The 16,313-nt window shown below is 38.9% G+C and overlaps 2 protein-coding genes across 2 annotated transcripts in view; one reads left to right on the top strand and one right to left on the bottom strand.

Annotated features, from left to right (window-relative positions):
* The window catches only part of LOC119418472 (bromo adjacent homology domain-containing 1 protein), a 27,541-nt gene extending 19,527 nt beyond the window's left edge, over nt 1–8,014 (bottom strand). Inside the window, exon 1 of the mRNA XM_037685759.1 lies at nt 7,954–8,014. The gene's annotated coding sequence lies outside the window, so the exon portion shown is untranslated. The remainder of the gene's footprint in view (nt 1–7,953) is intronic.
* The window catches only part of fermt1 (FERM domain containing kindlin 1), a gene marked incomplete at its 5' end in the record, with an annotated part of 928,370 nt that overhangs the window by 140,460 nt on the left and 771,597 nt on the right, over nt 1–16,313 (top strand).

Raw genomic sequence — 16,313 nt, 5'->3', positions numbered from 1 at the left:
AGATGTGTAGGACATGTAGATCTGTAGGACATGTAGATGTGTAGGACCTCCAGCTGATCTGACCCTCACACAAGCAGCAGAGAGGGCATCTGAGAAAAACACAACAAAAGACGTCCTCTCAGCTGCCAGATGATTAAAGATCATTAAACAGCAATCCTGGGGAATATTCTGAAAATCAAACTTTTTTTTTTTCAGCTAGAAGTTTTAATGAACAGGTTATTAAATTTTTCCTCAAGATAAATGTCAGTTTTGTGAGATTTAATTAAAGTGGATTACAGGATGATGTACTGCTCAGCGTTTCTTTGGTTTGTTCTGATCACGTTTGGACCCACTGTGGTGGCTGTAAGCTGTAAAGTGCTGTATCAATCAGAGGACAACCGTCTGAGCAGCGTCATGTCACATTATATCCACCTAACACGCTGCTGACAGCTTCAGCACACTGTCAATCTTCAGCCTGTGCTCTGAAACTGAGCTTTTTGAAATCACTAATCATTGCATGTGTGTGTTTATCTCCTATACCCTCCCTGTTGGGTAATTAAGCTTTTTAAACTCTAACTCTATAAAACTGTGGCTCTGAACTGTGTCAGTTTCATATAGTAATAAAGTCGTCTGAATATATTGCCATTCTTACGGCAGCATCAGCAGACGTCTTGTTTGTCGATCACCGTGTGGCCAGTATGTGTCGGAGGGCAGGCAATAAACATCCAATCGTAAAAGGTCTTAGGGGATTCAATTTATCAACAAGTGTGGACAGAAGTGTCAGAGAAGAGGAAGAACTGAGCTGAAGAAGCCTTTTGAACGTCTTCAAGAAACAAAAGAAGTCCAGTTGCTTCTAGTGAACCACAGAGCCGACGACCTGAAGTCGAATCACCTGAAACAAATATGCAACAACAAATCTGAACAGCCTACGGTCTCATTTTTACCATCAATAGAAGACCCCCCCAAACCTCCCCTCTGCTCCTGCACTCATCTCCCTCCTGCTGTCTCTCTCTCTCTGCACAGAGAAACATGGAACCAACTAAATTCTGAAGCTGTTACACAGGTTTTCATCACAGAGGACATCTATCAGACGCTCTGAAAACACTTCAAACTGCTCCACGATCAGATGAAGGGGCCGCCTGATTTGGGTCAGGTGGTGTTCATAAAAGAAACACAGAGTCGGAGTTCTGATTTACTCGTGTTTGGAGACGTTTGTTGAACTTTTGGTGACAGAACATCGACTCCACCTGCACGGATCCATTTCACACGCTGACAGACGTTGAACTTTCGATTGCATTTTTTTTTCACCTTGCTGAGTACAAATCAAGATCGACTTGCTGCTTCTCTTTTGTTTGCAATAAAAATTAAAACCTGAGCATAAATCTTTGGTGTATGAATCTTCTCTTGTGCAAAACCAGCACAAGTGTCCTAACTTGTCAGTCATTCTGAATTGAAAGATCTCGTAAGTGACTAAACCAAAGAGAGATGATATTATGAGCATGGTGTCAAAATCGGACATCAAATTGATTAAAATAAATATTAGTATCAATAAAGGTTGAATGAATTTCATTAGTCTTAATCTATTATGACTAACGAAATTCCTTCAACCTTTAGTCTCATTGAATCATGAGGACCCATTTTCAAGTGACCGGTTTAAAAAAAAACAAAAAAAAAACAGATGAGGTACGCACAACAATAAACAGTCCTAAAAAGCATATAAAATTAAAAATAAATAAAAGTAGTGATATAAAAGAAAAGAAAAACAAGCTACATTACGAAAACCTTAGCGACTGATTTAACTCGACAATAAACAACTGTATCGTCGGCATAAAAATGTAAAGATGCGCCAGGAGTGATCTGTCCTACATGCGTAGATTGTAAAAAGAGTGGGTCCTAAGGCTGAGCCTTGTGGTACACCATTGTTGACAGTTAAATAACTGGAAGAAGTACTATTGTGTTGAACACATTGCCTCCGATCTGAGAGATAATTAGAAACCCAACCGATAGTGTGATCTGAATATCTCTATAAGCTAAGTTAAGCAGTTGTAGATGTACATATAGTTTAAAAAATAGTATTTCATTAAAATCTCTCCACTAGTTGCGGCATTTAGATAGACAAAGACACACGCAGGCAGAAACATTATCGCTCGCCTTCCGATGGCAAGCAATTAGTGTTATTTTTTCCCTCCAGCAGGCTGACGAGACGGTGCAGCTCTACTCTTTAACCAAACCCTGCTCAGCTCTTCTAATGGACCTCTTCAATGACCACCAATCAAGATCATTAGGACAAATACCTGCCAGTAAAGATCCATTTCCAGTATAAATCCAAATAAACTACAAAGACAGTGACTGAAGGGGAAAAGAGTGGATGATATCTGCAGGAATTACAAGTAGTGAGGAAGACATCAAGTCTGTGAGTGCAGAGGGAGAAATGTGATCTGCGTGTGTGTCTACCAGAGGCCGATGTGTAATCTCATGGTCGCACACTTTTAGCAGCACATTCTGTTCGTGGGGACTGACATTGGTAAAGAGAAATTTCTACCACAGACTACAACTCCTGGCCAGGCCCTGCAGACTGCATCCCATGGAGCTAAATGTTGCCAAGCGACAGAAGTGAGTAATGATGTTGAAAAGCAGAAAACACTAAATGTACATTTTTACTCAAGTGCTGCGTAGGTATGGACACTTTTAAGGCAAATCCTGCACTTTTTTTATTGTTTTGGTTATTTTGCAGTTTTACATTATGACTTCATCTACTCATAATGTGGGTTTTATCAAGAGACGTGTGGGGGGTCCCATCTAACTGTGACTCATAGCCCATTAAATAACCAAATATACTGACTATCACACCTGTGGTCCATTCAGAAGCACTAATTTAGCTCGACATGCAGTTATTATTTTTTTTTAAATTGGACTAAATAAACCTGGAGAAATCTGAGAAAACCATGCAGACAGGAGGAGAATGAGCAAACGCCACACAGACAGGCCCCAGACGGCTGCAGGTTCAAACCCAGAACTTTCACGCTGCGAGGAAACAACGTTCAAACCCTCAACATCAAAACGTGAAAATAAATTCTGAGGTATATTATTATAGATGAGAGTTTTTGAAAATGGGAAGCGAGCCTCCACAGGCAGGCTTCAAACTGTTTCATTAGAGGCTCGGTTAAATGAGGTCAGGAAATATGACAGCAGCTTATTAAAAAGATAACTTCAGTCTTCAGAGGTTTGCTTGAATTGAAGATTTCCCCCATAGTCCAAAAATAAATAAATATGGTGCCAATGTGTCAGTCATGGTTTACTGGTTGACAAACAAATAAAAACACCCAGAATGCAACACAAAAGAGAAAAACCTAAAACTTTATCCGAGGGTCTGAGGGGAGACATCAAGCTTTTAAACTCGTTATACATTAACCTGCAGAATAAGATCAAATGAGCTCAAGCACCAACAATAAACAGACTTAATCACAGGAAGTCTACAGAGGAGCGCAATGTGACTGCATTTTTCGGACTATAAGGTGCACCGGATTATAATGCGCATTAAGCGAAACGAAAACATTTTTGACAGATTTTTGAGCAACGTGTACCACATACAATTGGTTCGAGGTCAGTAAGCACAACCAGAATTAATACATAAGGTGCACCACATTATAAGCTCACTGTTGATTTTTGATAAAAATCAAAGGAATTAAGTACGGCTTATAGTTTGAAACATCCTGTAGCTGGAACATGGGACTAACTATAAGCTGACTGCTGTGTGCTTATGGTAACTTTGAGACATTAAACAATGTTTTGCAAATTTTAGACGGTTCTGCACAAATTTGATGACGTGAGAAAGACTCGTTTCAGTAGAGCAAAAAAATATATATATTTTTTTTTTTCTGCTGTCCTGGTTTTCATAGTAATGTGTTTTATGTTGAAGCTACTGAATCCATTTTTATATTTTTAATAACACCTGTCCTGTTGTCTAAAAAAAAATAGCACGGCTTGAAAACATCCATTTTGTTGCAGATGTTTGCTAAACTGAAGAAAATAAATTCACAGAGGGGTAAGCTGTTGTTGTCAGTCACAGTGATGCATCCTGCTTTTTCACCGTTCAGAAAACAGAAGTGATTGTGTGCAGCTCTACCACTGTCCCTGTTCCTGTTCACCTGGACTCCCTTGAGTCGTGTCTTAAGCAGTCTGTTACAAACCTCAGAATGATTTTAGACTCTGACTTTGTTTAATAAACAGTTTAACTCCGTTCTACAAAAAAGCTTCTTCCAGTAAAGGCAGATAGCTAAGCTTAAGTCTGTGTTCACCAGATGTGACCTTGAAAAAATAGTCCAAGCATTTGTTACAACCCGGCTGGACTACTGTAACACACTATGTTGGTGTCAGTCAGGTGTCCCTTTCACGTCTCCATCTTGTCCAAAATGCTGCAGCTCAGCTCTTAACAGGAGGTTTGAGCATATTTCACCAGTTTTGTCCTCCCTTCACTGGCTCCCTGTATGTGTCAGAATTGGTTTTTAAAATTCTCCTGTTGACCTTTAAGTGCATTGACAGCCTTGCACCCTCATATCTCTTTGACCTACTGCAACCTTATGATCCTTCTCAGGCGCTGAGATCATCTAACCAGCTGCTTTGGTTGTTCCAAAAACCAGGCTGAAGCTCAGTGGAGATCTGTTTTTTCAGTCATGGGCCCTAAACTCTGCAACAATGTGCCTCTCAACATTAGACAGACCACTTCACTCCCTGCTTTTAAATGTCTCCAAAAAACACACCTGTATTCACTGATGTTTAACACATATAGGGTCTGATTTATTATTTCATTGTTTCTCATCGGTTTTGTGTTATGTTTTTATTTTTATTATTTAATTACAATCGTATTGTTATTTTTCTTTAATTACTGCCTTGATCTTATTGTTAAGCACTTTGGTAACAGCTGCTGTTTTAAATGTGCTTTATAAATAAATTTGACTTGACTTTATCTATAGTGAAGGCATATTAACACTCCTGCTGCCCTTGGGTTAAAATGACCTTGGAGGCCTAAGGCCAAGGCCTCCAAGGTCATTTTGATCCAAGGGCAGCAAACTTTCAGAAAATAATCACTGGTTGTTTGTAACTGATTGACATTTGGAGTCATTTAAATTCAAGACGGCCTTTGGAGCGAATCAAACTTAGCCGACACAAAAATTGTTGTAAATTTTAGAGATATCGAGCAAAAACCTGGAGTGGTAGCAGCTGAGAGTTATTCTCAGCACTTACTCTGAGGGCTATCACATCTTATAACATTTCACAACAACACAAGACATCATTTACAACTCTTCACCAAAACAGCTACAACACCATCAACCTCAGTCTAAAACTCAGGCATAAAAGGAGGCGGGTGATTCAAGAAAGGCTGAGTCTTTACCGTATTTCTCGCAGTATAAGTCATGTTTTTTTGCATAATTTGCATGCTCTGCGACTTATAGGCCGAAACAACATAATTATGGATTTTTTTTCCCATATTTATAAACCTTTTTTTTGGCTGAGATATGACTCTTTTCATTCATTCTGACTGAAAATATTGAACAGTACCATTTTCAGCCACTAGATGGCAGCAGAGTAGTAGTAGCAATATGGCATTCCGTTTTATCATGTAATAGGTAAAAGTGATTATTGATAAATTTAAAAAAGTTCCAGACAAAAACAACTGGAATTTATTTATTATACTTTATACTTTATTATTTTTGTCTTGAAGTTTTTTGAATTTACCGTGTCCTAGATGATTGACAATCTTCACCAGCTATTAATGATACAATCAGCTTGCCATAGCCTGCTATCTTTGTTCTGCTCGCTGCTTGGAGCAACTGTCAAACCTGCTGCATTTCGCTGCACCACCGCAGCAAAATGCAGCTAATTTGACCATTAAAGTACATTTATTAAGTAAAAGTTCAAGAGACACACCTTTGCTATAATTTCGAGCAAACAAAAAATTGTTCTTTAGAGGTTAATCTTGTTAAATTTCAAAGAAATGCACAGCGTTCCGCCTCCTTTTTTCCTCCCTCTGTGCGCTTCCGGGAGCACTGAGGCAGCAAATACTTTTGAAATACAGCTGATTTGACAGTCAAAGTGCATTTATTAGGCAAAATTGAAGACTGCGTCACACCTTTACTATAACGTCGAGCAAACAAATAATTGTTTTTAAGTGTTAATCTTGTTAAATTCTTGTTAAAGTCCTCCCGTGCATGCTCCCGCGGTCGCCATTGATTTTTGGCACAACACCGGCCCACACTTACAGCAGTGACGCATAACAGACAGTATACTGTGAAGCGACGTATTGATGGATTTTTCCACTTTATTACACATATTTGGACTGTTGCGACTTATAGGGCGGTGCGACGTGTACGGCAGAAAATACAGTAATTTCACAAACATTGCCTTCTATTATCTTGTGAAAATCAAAAATATGTTGGGCTGTAGTCCTGCGTGTATATATTTGAGATGCAAACCTGCACACAAAACTTATAAGGGGGATTTTAATATGATAAAAGTACTTTTTGCACAAGCAAAGCCATCTTTGATAAATAAGCTCCCTTGTTTTATTGACTTGACAAGTCGTATGGAAAAAACAAACAAACAGCGCTATAGCCATAAAAAGAGCAAAATGTGACCAGAAACATCCGTTCAGACCGTGTTTATACCTGCAGTCATGCATCCAATATGTTTAAAAGTTTCTGCTCACGGGATGATCGTTCGTTTCAAGGTACAGTAAATACCAAAGGTGTTACAAAGTCAATGTCAAAACTACTGATGTAATCCATAATACGGTTCCTCCTGCAACAATGCATTTAATGAGGCAATTTCTGAAACGATTAGTTTTTTTGTTTTGTTTGCCCTCCCTCTGGTCACATGGAGCACAGAGGTCAGGTTGTAAGGGCTTTATCTGACATGTGTGCACCCTATTTCAAGAATATATTTGATGGTTCATTATCTTTGGTCATGTAAACATGCATCCTATTTTAAGGAAGAGATTTTATGGTTTATTTTTATTCGACTGTTCACTGTTAAAAGTTGCTTTAAGAAACTTTGCGTTTTGTTGCCAGTTTCTTATAAATTAGATTTTTTTTTTATCTCAGTGAGGTTCTCTTGGTAAAATAACGTAAATAACAAAAATTAAAATCCCACTAAAACTGATACAACTTTATCTTTCGACCAGTTTTACCAAAGCTGGTATCGTTTTCTTTGTCATTTTTAGCTGCGTCCAATAAAATGAGTTTTAATACAATTTGGGAACTTTGATTTCTTGGTAACATAACTAGAAAAAGACAACAGATTTTAAACAAGTTCACTTGTGTTCTCTAACTCCCTATTTATATCTAAATAACTATTAATAAATATGAGTATTATTTTAATCATGTGCCCTTAAAACACGTGTTGGGCAGTATGTGATCATACTTAGGCAGCTGAAGTAATTGCATATTTGTTTTTAAAGAAAAGCAAATAAATCGTGATATTTTAGCTCAAGGTTATACCGTCAGTAGATACCGGCCCATCTGCCTTCAACTTTCAGGCGTAGCCGCGCACGCACACGCATCAAATAATGGACCAGCGTCCAGGTAAGGTAGACGGGAGGCTCTGACTTCACATTTTCCGAGCCGAGCGTGCAGGCAGGTCCAGTGACAGGCGGGTTAAAGACGAGCCTCTGGCACATCATCGAGGTTAGAGGCGGAGAGACCAGGATGTGAACACAGTGGCTCAGTGGTTCCGGTTCTGTGTCCGAGCACCGTGGGGCCAGGATGTCAGACATTAGAGTCTGTGCGCGGTGAAACGCGGCAGCCGGGCTTAGCTGCCCATCTGAAGTAGGCTCTGAATCAACCAGCTGGAGGGGGAGAGCACAGACACGCACACACACGCACGAACACGCACACACACCAAGGCGAAACGATAAAGGGCAGTGGCCCCCCCTCCCCTCCTGGTCCCGTTTTGTGTCCGGGTTTTCCTGGTACTCACTGGTGTGGTGGTAGCGGCAGCTCCGTGCGTCGCTTCTGCTGCACGAAGCGAAAAATGGGTTCAGACCTCCTCTCTCCCCCTCCCTGTGCCTCCCCCCTCTCCTCTCCTCTCTCCTCTCCCTCTCGGAACAACTTCAAACATCCACGGCCAAATAACGACCAGATCAAACCGAGGTGGGGAACTTCAGCTGGGCTTCCTTCCTCCCGGCGAGCGGGGGCAGAAGCGTCGGCCGAAGAGAGGAGGAGGCAGCCGGACTGGCGCGGCGGCGGAGCTCGGTGAACTGGGAGAGCTGGGGAGGGAGTGGAGCGGAGAGGACGGTCGGTGGCGCTGCCTGCGAGATGTTCTCTGCCCGTGCGCGTGCGTGTGTTCTTCCTGGTTGGGCTAAACTTAATGTGAAATAGTGGCAGCCAGTGCAGGAGGAAGGAGGGTCTGGGCTGCAGTTCAGGATCGACACTTTTTAAAAGCAAACTAATTATAAATAATACTCAACATTCATTTCAAGGATTGAGCTGCTCGTTACAGAACAACCCACTGCAGGGTCAAATTTAGATCATGTTCCCAGAAACACCTTAATTATTAGAGCGTTTAGGGCTATTTGAAGCACAAATATATAGTAGTTATAGCATTTCTATTCAGTTCACTTATATAGTGCCAGGTCACAACACAAGTCATCCCAGGACACTTTTGTTCAAGCACCTACATATCGTCTGATTTGACTAGCCAGACCGTGCACTTCCCGTGCGCACGTTCACCAACCACAACACCTTAACACACACCTGAGAAATGGCAGTCTCATTGAGAAAGTGCACATGACACCAGTGACCTAGCATGTACATTAGTTTGGTTAAAAATATAATGATTTTAAAGCTGGAGTGTGATATCAAACCCTGGTGCCAGGCAGCCACTACTGATTTTATAGGTTGGCTACCAAGTTTAGTACAACTTGTAAAATTAAATGCAAACTCTATAGGGACGCTCCAATCAGGTTGTTTGTTTTTTGCTGCTAATCACGATACTGACGATCACGCATGGTGCCGATCACCAATACCAATCACATGGATTGGCTGTAATTTTTATTTATTTATTGTAAATTTAGTTAAGATTAGTACTACTTGCTACATTATCTGGAAAATAGGATAAAATCACCTTAATTTGGACCAAAAACATCTTTTGATTTATCTAAAAAATATTAAGTTAAATCTGGTCCTCTGGACATTCAAAAAAACAAAACAAAGCAAAACAACAAAAAAATGTAGAAACGTTTCGTCTCTCATCTGAAAGACTTCCTCAGTCTGAGGAGCTGTATTCCGCTCAGTCTTTTAATAATAATAATAATAACTTTTAGGCACAATACAGCAACTATCCAGTCAAAAAGACAAATGAAAAACATTTAAATGTGCCTGCTATCATCAGTAACACAATCTTTAATAGACTAAAAACACTAAGGCTCTCAACAGGCTAAATGGCGCAGAAAGTCAAATAAATCTCAAAGTACTGCTTAAATAAATAAATAAATAATATATATATATACACGACCTCTGCAGGCTGCAAAGGTGATCAGTTTTTGTGATCGGCACTGAAAGGCATTGATCAGTACCGGCTGATCACACACTTTTTAATGGAAATAGACGATCATGATTGGTGGCTGATCCATCAGAACATCTCTCTCTATTCAGCTTTCAACCCACAAAACAACACAACAGAAACTTCTATTACAATGATTTTTTTTGTAAAGTTCATTTCAAAACTAAATGTATTTTTTGAAAGATCCTGAAAATATTTCCAGTGAAGTGGTACCAAACGTCCTTTTACAAAGCAAAATTCTGGCATTATACATCCTTGAATTTACCCTGAACAATGTAAAAAATAATAATAATTATGTTCCTTTCTAATTATTGCCATGAAACTTTGAGCAAACATTGCTTAACAATTGTGCTACTTTAGTCATTGTTTGAGGTAAATATTCATTAAGTTATTTTTATAACTTACTTGAACATGATCAATTCTACGAGGCTTAGTAAAGTATTAGATCAGCTAATATTTAGTATATGTCTACTTAAAAACAGGAAGTATCAGTTTATTAGGTTGTTTGTGCCTTCAGGACATTCAATCAAGCCAACAACATAAAATCAACAATTGAGTTGTCAACATAACCCAGCAGTTTTTAGTGGGTAGATTTAATATAAAAAGTCTGAAGCACAAAAAAATGTGTCTGAAAACAGAACCTCTCAGTTGTCACAGTTTATCTTCTTTGATTAGCCAGTTCTGCACAAATCTTAAGCGTTTCTTTAAACTGTTTATGAAAAATAAGGTTTTCTGGTAAATTCACAACCAGACAGAATAATTACATAAAACAGCGAGACGGCATCAGCCTTCTCTGAAGCAAAGAGACTATTTACAAACCATTATGGCTCAGAATTATAGAAGAAAACGTATTTATTAAAACTACAGGAATTTAAAATGGTAAAAAAATGTGACCAGAATCTTACATTTGAGTCTTTGAGGGCAGCCTAAATTATTCCACGTCTCGAAGAGCAGTGAGTCATGTTTTATCATCAATATGTTAAACTTGATCATATTTTCACCATGATTAACTCCCTGATTTATACGTTCTACTTTGATTATTCCCATTCTCAAACCCATCGAATGAACTCACACAGAAGATGTGGCATACACCATGCTCTTCCTAAGGCTACTTGGGTTTGAACCTGCAGCCTCAGGATTATGAGACCGTGTCACAGACCACAGAGCCACACATATTTATTGTCCTGTAGCTAACTGAATTAGCACAAATTAAATCAGTGCAAAGTGGAGGACGGATGCTTTAAAATGTATATTTTTCTTCTTTTATCAGAAACAAAAAAATAAAACATACGTTTTATCTTTCATTCTGGAATGAGAGCAACATGCTGAAATAGAGAAAACAAAATAAATATCAATCCCATCGTGTTTCTATCAATCAATTTAAATTGATCTGCATAAAATAACTTTAAAGCAGCTAGAGAAAGTGTATGCGACAATGCAGTGTGAATGTTTATTTAGTACATAAGACCTGGCTGGAAAACAGCTGAAATTAGCTAAAAAACATGCTAAAATGTAGCTGAAATGGAAGAACTTAGGCTTCTAAGTTAGCAGAAGAAAGCAGAAAGAACACATATTTAATGAATTTGGTTTAAATAAGCAGAGATGAGCACAAAAATTGGTAAATTAGCTAAAAATAGCTGAAGTTGGCAAGAAATAGCTGAAAAGTTGCAGAAAACGCAGAAAGAAGCTTAAATTACCAGAAGGAATTGAAGAGAGCGCAACTGTGCCGAATTAGGCTGAAAGACGCAGAAATTAGAACAAAAAAGTGGAAATTATCTGAAAAAAAGTAGAAATTTGCACAAAAAAAAAAAAGCTGAACGGTAGCTAAAAAGAATGCTTACATTACAAATGGAGAGAGCACATTTTTACTGAATAATGCTGAAAAAAGTTGAAACGAGTGCAAAAAATGTGGAATTAGCCGAAAAAGCTAAAATTAGCATAAAACAGCTAAACAGTAGCAGAAATAGCTGAAACTTACAGAATTGAGCGGAAAGGAGCATAACAAGCTGAAAGAAAGAAGTTAGAAGTACAAAAAGTAGTAGTTAGCAGAAAGAATCTGAAAGGAGCACAAAACAGCTGAAAAATAGGTGAAATTAGCTGAAAGTAGCTGAATTAAAAATAATAAATTGCACAAGCTGAAAGAAGCTGAACCAGAACAAAATATGAAAGGAGCAGTAAAAGGTTGTAAACAGATCTAAAGATTTGAAGGATGTAAAATGAACTCCATTCATTTTCTATGGGGGAAAAAAGTAGCTTGAAAGGCTAAATATTTCAAAAAGCTAAAGTTGCACCAATACCAAAAGTCATAGCAGGATAATGAGCTGAACGTTTTGATTTCTGATTTGTTGAAATAGTAGAAAAATTGTGGAACGAGAAAAATGCTGAAAAACGTACAGAAGAAAAATTTATCACAATTGTGTGAATGCTTCGTAAACATTCACACAATTAGACCAGCTTTCGGCACCCTCCAGTAATGGACCAACAGCTGTTCGTTGACAAAAAGAAAGGTGAGGGGTTAAAATATGTAAAAGTGAAGGGAAGTCAGTTCTTCTGCATGAGCGATAGATGTTCTACCCCTCATCCTGTCATTCGTCGTTGTCAAACCACAACGATTCAACCAGACTGTTAAAACACGTCTAAAAAAACTAAATCCCAGAAGAATCCATCCAACAGCGTCCCATGTGACGCATGTGGGATGTAAGCTTTAAATACTTCCTGTTTAACCAACTTGGATGCACTAAATAACAATAAACAATCAGAATTTGGATACAAACATCATCTTCAGGCTTTACAACCATTTTACAGCGTGAGACATTTTTATTACTAAACTAAAAAAAACGCAGGGTGCCAACGCTACAGCTTAAAACCCCAACATCAACGTTGTAATAATAATAAAGTCCTGGTAATCATTGAAGAAATGCATATCGCCTGCCGTCTTTAATGTCTTGAGTTTTAGATAACATGTTTTGATGAGAAATGATGCGTCAACCTCTGGTTTCCTTATACAGTTTGTACCACATGCTTTTTATGTTTTACTTGTTAAAAAAAGGCTTTTTTTTTTTCTTAAATGAATTGATATAACTAATAAAAATAAATTATATTTTGGCAGCTTACTCAGATGTTTTAACTGCTGAACAGTGTGACGTTCATTGATCTGACAGTGCATCAATGCAAAATGTTCAGTTAATATTTAGCTCAAAATTAAAACATCTGAGACCTTTCATCAAAGTTCATGCTCAACAGCCTAGGTAAAAATGCAACAAAGTTAAGTCACGTCCTCTGGACAGTTTCTTTTTTTGTTGAAATGTTTCATCATTCATCCAAAGGACATCATCAATCTGAGGAGCCACAAACAAACTCAGTCCCACAAGCTGTAGAAATTGTGGTTTTGTCCTTGGTGTTGTGTTCATGTCTGTGTTCCCCTGATCCTCTGTTTACAGCTGTATAGGGTTTGTGGTTCTTTGGTGTCTAGCCCCATCTTGTGTCATGTTTATGTCCTGCATCTTTAGTCTCTGTCTCTGGCATCTGTGATTACTCACAGGTCCCTTCACTTTGTCTGATTGGTGCTTCCTGTATATAAGTCTGTGGGTATGTTTACATGGACATAAGTAACCGGATCAAATGGCCGGTCTGAATAAAAGTGTGTCATGTAAACACTCCGTTTGGGTTATTTTTTGTGTATTCGGCACGATCCGCTATAATTTGTGATCAGAACGAAACGGGTGGTTTACGCATGTAAACGCTTGATCTGTTCATTTTTATCTGATGGTGAAAAACTGACCTGACTGCGCATGTGCGACTTTGCCATTTCCGCCTGGCTAACGCTAATAATATTAGCATGTCAGGGAAGTAAAACTGGTCGGTGAGCGACACAACATTTCTACTAGAAACTTTTAAAGAGCTCAAAATGATTTATATTACCTGTAGCTCAGTCAGGGAGTGCAATAACGTCTCCACCATCATTAAAACCTGTCGCGGGTCCATTTTGGGTGCTCAGGTTTGTTTACGTTCACCCGGAAGTAGAACTTCTTCTTCGGTGTTTTTTTTAAGGAGAGTTTACCACTCTGCGCATGTCAGTACTGCTGTTCAGAACAAAGCCCGCTGCATGTAAACGCTCGTCATGAACAGATTGTGCCCATGTAAACAATACATTTGAATTATTCAAACAGAACACATTTCAATCCGGTCAAAGAATTCTGCGCATGTAAACATAGCTTGTGTCTCTGTGTTAGTCTTTGTCCTGGCATTGTATTAGCTGTACACTAGTGATGTCCTGTTCTGCTCCTTGTGTTCATCCCTTGGTTTATGCAAGTTTGCTGCCCCGTCAGCTCCTTTGTTTTGTAAAATAAATTCTTTATTTTATATTATCTCGAGTGCCTGCCTGCACCACTGGGTTCACCAGCACCAGCCATTGTGACACAAGCAGCACACTTCCATAGTGGACCAACCAGTTTGCTGGTGATAAGATGGTTTCTGGGCCCGCCCTCTCCCCCGTCGACTCCTCTGAGGCAGCCATAGCCAAAGTGGTTCAAAACATCCAAGTTCATGCGCAATAATCCAGGTAGAAAAATGCAACAAAGTTCTGTCAGGTCATCTGGATGGTTTCTTTTTTTGCTGAGGCATTTCATCCTTCATCCAAAGACTCCTCGGATTGATGAAGTCCTTTGGATGAAGGATAAAACGTCTCATCAAAAAAAGAACCTGTCCAGATGATCTGAGACCCTTTTATTTTTATCTCAAAACAGTGACATCTGACGCAATGATTAGGTGTAAACTAACCTTTTTTATTTGCTGCTGGGCTTTCATGTAACCTTTTGTTAGACAATTTACCAAAACAAATTTCTTGCCCACTTGTTAAAATTGTGTATGACTACATACAGACACTGTGCTTTTATTTATTTGCATGTAGCCTGTAGAGTCTTTATTTTTTCCTTTTATCTCAGGCAGCAGAGGTGCTTAAAAGGCTTCAATCCCTCTTTAGTGAAGTGTTATGTAATCTCAAAGAATCAGAGCCTGCCGTCAATAAAGCAACCACTTTACTATTTAATCCAAACGCAAGACCTTCTTAGTGACAGGAAGCTGAAAAAAGATGTGATAAAAGTCAGAGGAGCTCGAGGAGCAGAACAAACACACACATGCTGCAGGAGTTGGATGCACGGTTACTAAATCAATTCTAACTCAATTCAGAAGTTCAGACCGAGCCTTTAGTGCCGCGGGAAAGCAGCCCAAACGATTCTGTCATTGTGCTGTGTCGAATAATCGATATCTCAGATTTTTAGAAAGGCTGATTGAATCAGCTGCATTCTGTTGTTAAATTAAAAACCTAGCATTGGAGGAACGCACACTACCCACCACCTTTCAACCCCAAAGTTTTAAACGACATCAGCTTAGGCTGAGAAATGACAGAGTTGAAGCTGTATTGGTCTGACCTTGAACAGAACGTTATGGGACAGCCTGCGTCGTTGTGAATAACTCTCAGCTACTACCACATCACTTAGTTTAAGATCTGTAAAATTGTCTGAGTTATGGCCATTTTTGTGCTGGTTAATGTGGATTAGCTGTGGCAGTCAGCTTGAACTGGATTGACTCCAAAAGGTAATCAATCGTAGTCCATTCTTGACTTATTGTGCGTAAAGTTTGAACGTTTTCTCATTTCAAGGGTGAGATTTCTTCAGGTGCTCTGATTTCCTCCCACAGTCCAAAAACAGGAACATAAAAAGTAATGTATGACCCTTAATTGACAATAAGCGTGCATGGATTGCTTTGTCTTTGACAGTTAATGGAGTTTAACTGGGCCGGGCCCCAGATTCTCCTCACAACCATGAACAGGAACAAGCCAGTGTGGAAAATAAAGCAAAAAGGAAGAAAGAAACTAAGAATCTGATTGGTATTAAATAGATCATCAAAGAAAAATGTGTTGAACCAAGAAAGCATGTTTGGAATGTCGCTTCTCGTCCTGTTGCTCCATTAAAGGCATCACTAGAAGCACCTGTTTTTTAACAGAGGCTGCAGGTGCAAATATGGTCAAACTGAATGTGTGCTGAACAGAAAACAACTCGGATAGGTCAATTAAACCCAAGAGACAACAGGTTGCACAAAAACAGTTTGTCTTTTTAACGATGTAGAGAGTTGGCAATAAAATATCCAGTTTAGCCAGCTTTATAAGTACTTGCTTCATTACCTCTTCATTACAATCAATCTGTCTTTAGACATCATGTGCCAAAATACAGTGAAAAGATTACCGTTAAAAGGCTACACCCTGTACCACGCTGCGATTTATCTCCCAACAGCAGGAAGACGTGACAACTTTGTGAACGTTCAGTCTCTCCACCTCAGCTAGCTCAGGTCTCATTCTGACTTTAGACCAGAGTTTAGGTAGTCTGGTCTGAAGCAACACAATGTCAAGAAGGAAAGACATCAGCAATCACTTTAGAGAGACAAATGTTGCTGCCCATCAGATGGAGAAAGGTTAAAGGTCATTTCTAAACACTGGAGTCTGTCATTCTATAGAGAGAAAGATTATTCTCAAGTGAAAAAAACCTTTCCAGCAAATTCCCCCCAAGGTCAGACTGTGCAATCCTCACAGAAATGACAAAAACAAAGAGCTCCATCTCAATCTTTACAAGCCTCAGTTAGCATGTTAAATGATAAAGTTCATGACAGTACAATAACAAAATGACTGAATAAAGTACAGAATGTAGGAGAAAACCTCTCATTTATGTGTGTGTATATATATATATATATATATATATATGGACCCGTATATATATATTTAT

This window comes from Nematolebias whitei, chromosome 12 (genome assembly GCF_014905685.2).
Source record: "Nematolebias whitei isolate Nwh7 chromosome 12, NemWhi1, whole genome shotgun sequence".
NCBI classification, from domain to species: domain Eukaryota; kingdom Metazoa; phylum Chordata; class Actinopteri; order Cyprinodontiformes; family Rivulidae; genus Nematolebias; species Nematolebias whitei.
Note: the sequence above shows the minus strand (reverse complement) of the source record. Positions and strands in the feature narration are given on the sequence as shown.